An 8,013-nucleotide genomic window follows, 5' to 3' on the forward strand; every position below is an offset into this window, starting at 1 on the left:
GCACCGCCAATGTGCCATTCTACCATGGGTCTCTTCCATTTCCGGTGATAAGCAAAAATTCATCCATTACGTTGTCTTCAACAAGGTAATCCACATCATCCAAGTCCGGGTATGCCATTCTACCGACCCCCTACAAACGATCGCTCGAGAATTGCCTTAGGCTGGTATAAAGGTTTTCAATGATCTTTGAATCAAAGGTAATTCTTTTTGCCACTTAAGGAAATAATCTACGAATCACCCTCCTCCAGGATGTTTCGTCGTGGTATCATAGCAACTCAACTCCTCGCTATGTGGACAATCGTTTACCACCTTTTTAAGTGTGGAATTGTTGTCTACCTAGTGAACCTTCGTCATCCGTTTCTTTCCACCCCTCTTGATGTGTATCTCGTGTCTCAACCCGAGAGATGGTCCTATGTCTCATTCCGTGAGTTGTTCGATCTTCGAGAGGATCGACCCTTCTAGAGTCTCCTTCTTCCCTCCATGTCATGTTGACGGGATTTCTCAGAGCAAGACTTCGAGACAATGATGGTGAATGAATCAACGTTCAACTGAAGTGCACCCTGGATTGTGAAGATTATACTAGTTGCGTTTACCTTTCACCTTACCCTACGCTTGAATCTCGAGACGAGATTCTTGTTTAGTGGGGGTGAGTTGTCACATCCCTGGTCCTGTTATGCACTAGGCTAGACCTCATGTGAGCATCATGTTTTAATTCAAATGAAATTTGAATTGAGGGATTTTCAAAGCCTCAGAAACCTTCTAAAAATGATCAACATTAAAATCTTCTCAAAGAAACCCAAGAAAATGTTCCTCTTAGTCTCTGAAAATATTGCAAAGAGGTAAAACTCAAAACAATATTTTTGGTATCTCAGAGTTAATTATTTTGGGCCTTTGAATTAAATAAATAGCTATTTGCATTGGATATATATATTATATATAAATAATATATGTCCAATAATTACTGGAACATTTTATGTGGTTTGGTATATTTTAGTTCTAGCCACATAATTATTTTCAGGATTTTATAAATGGTTTAGTATTTTTACTAAACCAAAACAAAACAGAACAAAATAGAAAACAATAAATAAAAGACAGAGGAGAGAAACCTTACCTGGACTCACCTCTGCAGCCCACCAGGCCCACCTGGCCAGCCCAGCCCATCTCCACCCCCCCCACTGTCGTCTTCCTCCCTGCCAGGAGGACAGACACCGCGACGCCGCCGCGCGCGCCACCTCCTGCTTCCCTGGCCACCTCCTGCTTCTTCCCCGGCCCCTCCTAGCGACGCCACGCACCTCCCTGCCTCTCTCCCTCACTCTCCCGCGTCCTCATCCTCTCCCCTGGACCTCTCTCTCTCACTCGCCCGAACGGAGCCGCCGCCACCGACGAGCTCCCTCGCGGCCACCGCCACCCCCGAGCCTCTCCGACACACCCACGAGCTCCGCCTCGACCCCCTCCTTCTCCCCACCGAGCCACAAGGCCCCGGACGTGCCGCAACACCGCCCTCGATGTCTTCTTCAACCTCGGGACCGCCGGCCATCTTCGTCAAATTCGTCGGCTCCGGACCGTCCCCGACCTCGCCGAGCGTCCCCTCGTCATCGCCGTGAGCCACTGACCTTCTCCCCTAACTCAGCATGCTCTCCTTCGTGCCATAGCGCCGTTCCCCATGAGCACCGAAGCCATCGTCCGCCATTGCCGCTGCACGCATAGCCTCCATGCTCCCCTGGCCTCACTGAGTTGCTCTTAGTGCTCCCCATGCCTAGCAGGTGCTGCCCAGCCTCTCCATTTGCTCACTGATGCACCGTAGCGACGCGCCCGAGCACCACCGAACACCATCGCCGCCAAAGCTCGTCGCCGGCATGAGTTCCGGCGACCCCACGACCTCCCACTCGGTCCTCTGGATGCGCGAGAGCAAGGGCCATCCCCTGGTGCCCTCAGCGCGCCAAGCTGACACCTCTAGCGCAAGTCCGGCGTGCCCCCGCCGTGTCCTGTGGTCGCCGCCGACTGGTCTCCGGTGGCTGACGTGGCACCGTTAGCTTAGGTGCTAATTGCGTTTAGTCAGTGTCGCGTGTCGATGACATATGGGCCCCACGCCCTTAACTAACCACGGTTAACCCCCTGTTTAGTTTAAGTTAACCACAGTGGCCCCACGCGTCGGAGTTGACCTAGCTGACGTGGCCGTTGACCGGTCCCACCTGTCAGTGGGTTAAACAACCCTGTGTCACTGACGTGTGGCTCCCACACGTCAGGTTTGACCAGCAGCAGCGTCTGTTGACCTGCTGATGTCACGGTGACGCACTGCTGACGCAGTAAATGTTTTCTGGAATTTAAATAATTCTTAAATGATTTATTAATTCCAGAAAATGCCTAAAACTTCTAAAATTCATAGAAATTCAACCGTAGCTCCAAATTAAATAATTTATATATGAAAAATTATCAGAAAAATTCAAGGAATCCATCTGTACCATTTTCATGCATGTTAGAACAACTTATAGCTGCTGTTTAGCACAAATCAATTAAATGGCATTTGAATAATCACATATGGATTTTGAATTTGAATCTTGTATTCAAAGCAACTTCATTTAATCTGTTGCTAGTTGCATTAGCCCAAAACACATTCATTTTGCCATGTCATGATCATGCATCATATTGTGCATTGCATTGATTGTGTTCCCTTCTATGTTGCCGGTATTTGTCCCCTCTCGATAGACGTGATACCGATGATGTGATCGTTGACACTGATGAAGACTCAATGCTATCTTCAGAAGTGCCAGGCAAGCAAAACCCCCTTGTTCATTCCGATAAAATCCCACTCTCTCGCTCCTGCTCTCTTTTACTGCATTAGGACAACAACGACATATTTGTTACTTGCTGCGGTAGCTGAACCCCTTTATCCTTTGCATGACCTGTCATTGCCACAGTAAATAGATGAAACCCACTAGCATGAGTAGGAGTTGTTTGAGCCCTGTTGTGCCCACTCATTCATGTTTGTTTGTCATGCCTGCTACTGCTTAGAGTTGAGTCAGGTTTGATTCATCGGGGATGAATCAGAGGCGTGTGAACATGTCCTACCGTGTGTGAGCTAAGTGTGTGAACACGATTTGGTAAAGGTAGCGGTGAGAGGCCATGTAGGAGTACATGGTGGGTTGTCTCATTGAAGCCGTCCTTAGGAACTGAGTTCTATGTTTGTGATCCATGATTCAGCTACTACCATGCATTGGGCCCTGAAATATGACCCCGCTCGACTTCTTATTCACCCTAGTCCTCTGTCCAGGAGTTGCAAGTAGTTTCTGGTGTTTGTAGCTTACTGGAGGCCGTGGACAGCGCTGACCGTAGGGGTGGGCTGTGATGCGGTAGGTACGTGGCATGGTGTACCGGATGCCCGTTTGGTATCTCGGGAACCCTGTTCACATCGTTTGGGGCTGTGAGCGAAACTCCGGCCGGATCTCCTCATGGATGGAACCCGAATAGGCGATAAACCTGGACTAGAGACTTGAGTGTTTAGGTAGGTCGTGGTCTACACCCACGTCGGCTTTCGCTTGAAGTCTGCCGAGCACATGTCGTGTGCAGACGCTAAGTGGTGGAAACATGTATGAAGAAGTACACCCCTGCAGGGTTAACATCATCTATTCGAATAGCCGTGTCCGCGGAAAAGGACTTCTGGGTTGCTTATATCAGTTCATAGACAAGTGGAAGTGGATACTTTAAAATGCGCAAGATAAGCGTGAGTGCTATGGATGGCGTTCTCGTAGGGAGACGGGAGCGGATCCATAGTGGTGTATTGATATGGTGAATATGTGGACTCGTGTGCGCCACCTCAAAAGAGTTACTTGCAGTCGTAGTTCAGGATAGCCACCGAGTCAAAGCTGGCTTGCTGCAGTTAAACCCCACCATCCCCTTTGTTGATAATGATGCATATGTAGTTAGTTCTGATGTAAGTCTTGCTGGGTACATTTGTACTCACGTTTGCCTATTTTATGTTTTTGCAGAGAGACTTCAGTCTCACTAGTAGTTTCGCGTGGACTTCGACGTTTAGCTTGTTACCTCAGCTACGATCTTGTGCCCTCGGCAGGATCTGGTAGATAGTCAGGCTTCTCAGCCTTTTTCATTTATAGATGTCTGTACCCAGACATGATAGCTTCCGCTTGTGCTTTGACTTGTATGCTCTGAGTGTTGGGTCATGAGACCCATGTTTGTAATATCTCGCTCCTCGGAGCCTATTGATTAAATACTTGAGTCGTAGAGTCATATTGTGATGCCATGTTGTATTTGCACATATCGAGCATATTGTGTGTATGTTATTGAAATGCTTGGTATGTGTGGGATCTGACCATCTAGTTGTTTATCTTTAGTAGCCTCTCTTACCGGGAAATGTCTCCTAGTGTTTCCATTGAGCCTTGGTAGCTTGCTACTGCTCCGGAACACTTAGGCTGGCCGGCATGTGTCCTTCTTCGTTCCTGTGTCTGTCCCTTCGGGGAAATGTCACGCGATGAATACCGGAGTCCTGTTAGCCCGCTACAGCCCGGTTCACCGGAGTCCTGCTAGCCCAGTGCTACAGCCTGGATTCACTCGCTGATGACCGACACGTTCGATGCTGGGTCATGGATGCCTGTCCCTGTAAGTCTGTGCCACTTTGGGTTTACGACTAGTCATGTCAGCCCGGACTCTTTATCATATGGATGCTAGCGACATCATCATATACGTGAGCCAAAAGGCGCAAACGGTCCCGGGCAAAGGTAAGGAAACACCCGTGGGAATACCGTGCGTGAGGCCGCAAAGTGATATGAGGTGTTACATGCTAGATCGATGTGGCATTGAGTCGGGGTCCTGACAATCAAGGTGCCAGGGAAGCCTGGGCCATGGTGAAGACGCGGTATACAAAGGCTGACCCAAACCACATGGCCGAGGTCGGACCTGTGGGGCCCGATGGGAAAGAGATCCCCGTTAGCTTAGTATATGGGCAAGTAGAATTAGCCGCAAAGTATTCCCAACAGGATTGTAGGCTAGACAGCCTGTTGGATGGTATAGAAGAGGAATTTAGTCAGTCTACATGACTATGTAATTAAAGTGACATGTATAATGCCTTCTAGCCGGATTGTAAATCATTTGTCATGGCGGACCTTTTCGCTTCAACCTCGGGACCCGATAGTCCGGAGTGTATCCGAATACCCGCTCAGTTATATAAGAACCGGGGTATGCGTGGAAACCAGGCGTAGGGGTCATTAGTGCTTGAACAGACAAGTACCCAACTAGTTATGTTATATAACATGGGTAGTAAGAAACATCTTCCAAGGAGAATAGTTCCGTTAAGGGTTGCTTTCCCTGGGTACGCATGCCCTAAAGTGCATGTCCGGACTGCTAGAGGAGACGCGGGAAAAAACATCCGGGGGTACATATGGAAAATAAATAAAAATCATCTTTTGTTCACCGACCGAATATTCCCTTAAGAATGCTAGCTTTCGGCTTCACCCAGTCTGAGGTACACATCCGGCTGACCCGGTAGTAACAATCGCAGAGGTGCTCCCCTTATGCCCTAGCCGAATTAACGGGAACGTAGGGCATAAATACAAGAGCCAGGCAACCCAGCTTGGCCAAAACTTAAGTCATATCGATGCATATAATGGCGAAGAAAAGGTACATGCGGAAGAATAACACATGTGTGGGGCATGAAGCCCAGATAAATAATTAAGCTTCTGGTGTAAGAAGCCCCCAGGTATAATGAGCGCAGTTAGCGCGTCAATAGTGTGCAAGCAAGGCACAAGTTGGCCCTTGAAGACCTTGAGAAAGAATAAAAGAAAGAAAGAGAAAAAAGACAGTTAATGTATATGCAAAAAATGGACAGAGGAAGGAGACGAACATAGAGTCCGGCACTAGGCGTAGAATCTTTGGTGCCTGGCTGCGTTCCATGGGTTCGGCTCAAGTCGATTATTTGATGCATCCCGCAGACGGTACGCTCCACCGGTCAGAACTTGGTCAATAATTAAGGTACCTTCCAATTTGGGCTCAAGCTTGGTCTTTTTCTTCTCCGGCAGGCATAGAACTAGCTCGCCAACGTTATAAGTTTTGGCCCGTACTTCTCTGCTTTGGTATCTGCGAGCCTGTTACTGATAGAATGCGGAACGGGCTTTTGCCACGTCGCGCTCCTCCTCCAGGGTGTCCAGACTGTCCTGCCGATCGAGCTTGACTTCTCTTTCTTCGTACATGCACACTTGAGGTGAGTCATGAATTATGTCGCAGGGCAGAACCGCCTCTGCGCCGTACACCATAAAGAAGGGTGTGTATCCGGTAGTACGATTCGGCGTAGTCCGCAGCCCCCAGAGTACGGAGTCGAGCTCCTCTACCCAGTGCGTGGTAGACTCCTTTAAGGACCACACTAATCTAGGTTTGATGCCGCTCATGATAAGACCATTTGCTCGCTCAACTTGGCCATTAGTTTGTGGGTGATAGACAGAGGCATAATCGGGCTTAATGCCCATGTTGCTGCACTAGAGTTTTACCTCACCGGCCGTGAAGTTCATGCCGTTGTCAGTGATGATGCTATGGGGGACGCCATAACGGTGTACAACCCCGGATATGAAGTCTATCACCGGTCCGGATTCGGCCGTTTTAACAGGTTTGGCTTCTATCCATTTGGTGAATTTATCCACCATGACCAGTAAGTATTTTTTTCTTATGGGCTCCCCCTTTAAGGGGTCTAACCATGTCAAGCCCCCAGACCGCGAAGGGCCAGGTAATGGGGATTGTTTGGAGGGCAGTGGGTGGCATGTGGCTTTGGTTTGCAAAAAGCTGGCAACCGACACAGCGTTGGACCAAGTCCTGTGCATCTACCCGGGCCGTTGGCCAATAAAAACCTGTACGGAAGGCCTTGCTTACAAGGGCCCGGGCTGCGGCATGGTGGCCGCCGAGTCCGGCATGAATTTCTGCCAAAAGCTTCCGCCCTTCCTCTTCGGAGATGCACCTTTGAAGGACTCTGGTAGTGCTTTTTTTATACAACTCTCCCTCGTGGACCCTGTAGGCTTTAGATCGCCGCACTATGCAGCGTGCCTCATTTTGGTCCTCGGGAAGTTCCTGCCTAGTTAGGTAGGCCAGGAATGGTTCTGTCCACAGGGCGATGATGACCATTATTACATGGGCTGAAGGTGTTATTTCGGTGGCAGAGCCTCCGATTATGTCAGAGTGTTCGGTATCGGGCATTTTGGCCAGTTCCAGACTATTGTTACCGGTCTCCCCTTCCCATACCACAGACGGCTTAAACAACCTCTCCAAAAATATGTTGGGGGGACCGCATCACGTTTTGCACCGATGCGGGCGAGGATATCCGCCGCCTGATTGTTTTCCTGAGCCACTTGGTGAAATTCAAGCCCCTCGAACCGAGCTGACATCTTTTGGATGGCGTTGCGATAGGCCGCCATCTTCGGATCCTTGGCATCGAAGTCTCCATTTATTTGGGATATTGCGAGGTTCGAATCCCCACGCACCTCCAGGCGTTGAATGCCCATGGAAACTGCCATCCGAAGACCATGTAACGGGGCTTCGTATTCGGCTGCGTTGTTGGAGTCTATATACAGTATCTGTAGTACGTATTGAACTGTATCTCCGGTTGGGGATGTCAGGATGACGCCAGCCCCCAGACCAGCCAACATTTTGGAGCCGTCGAAGTGCATGATCTAATCGGAGTATGCGCCGTACTCTTTAGGGAGTTCGGCTTCCATCCATTCGACAACGAAGTCGGCCAATGCCTGCGATTTAATGGCTCTCTAGGGTTTGTATGTTATGTCGAACGGGAGGAGCTCAATGGCCCATTTGGCAATCCGGCCCGTGGCGTCGCGGTTGTTTATAATATCATTAAGTGGCACTTCCGAGGCTACTGTAATTGAACACTCTTGAAAGTAGTGTCGCAGCTTCTGGGATGCCATGAATACCGCATAGGCTATCTTTTGATAATGTGGGTATCGTGATTTGCATGGAGTGAGGACAGTGGATACATAATATACCGGCTTTTGAAGGGGGAATTTA

Source organism: Triticum dicoccoides, chromosome 4A (genome assembly GCF_002162155.2).
Source record: "Triticum dicoccoides isolate Atlit2015 ecotype Zavitan chromosome 4A, WEW_v2.0, whole genome shotgun sequence".
Lineage (NCBI taxonomy): Eukaryota > Viridiplantae > Streptophyta > Magnoliopsida > Poales > Poaceae > Triticum > Triticum dicoccoides.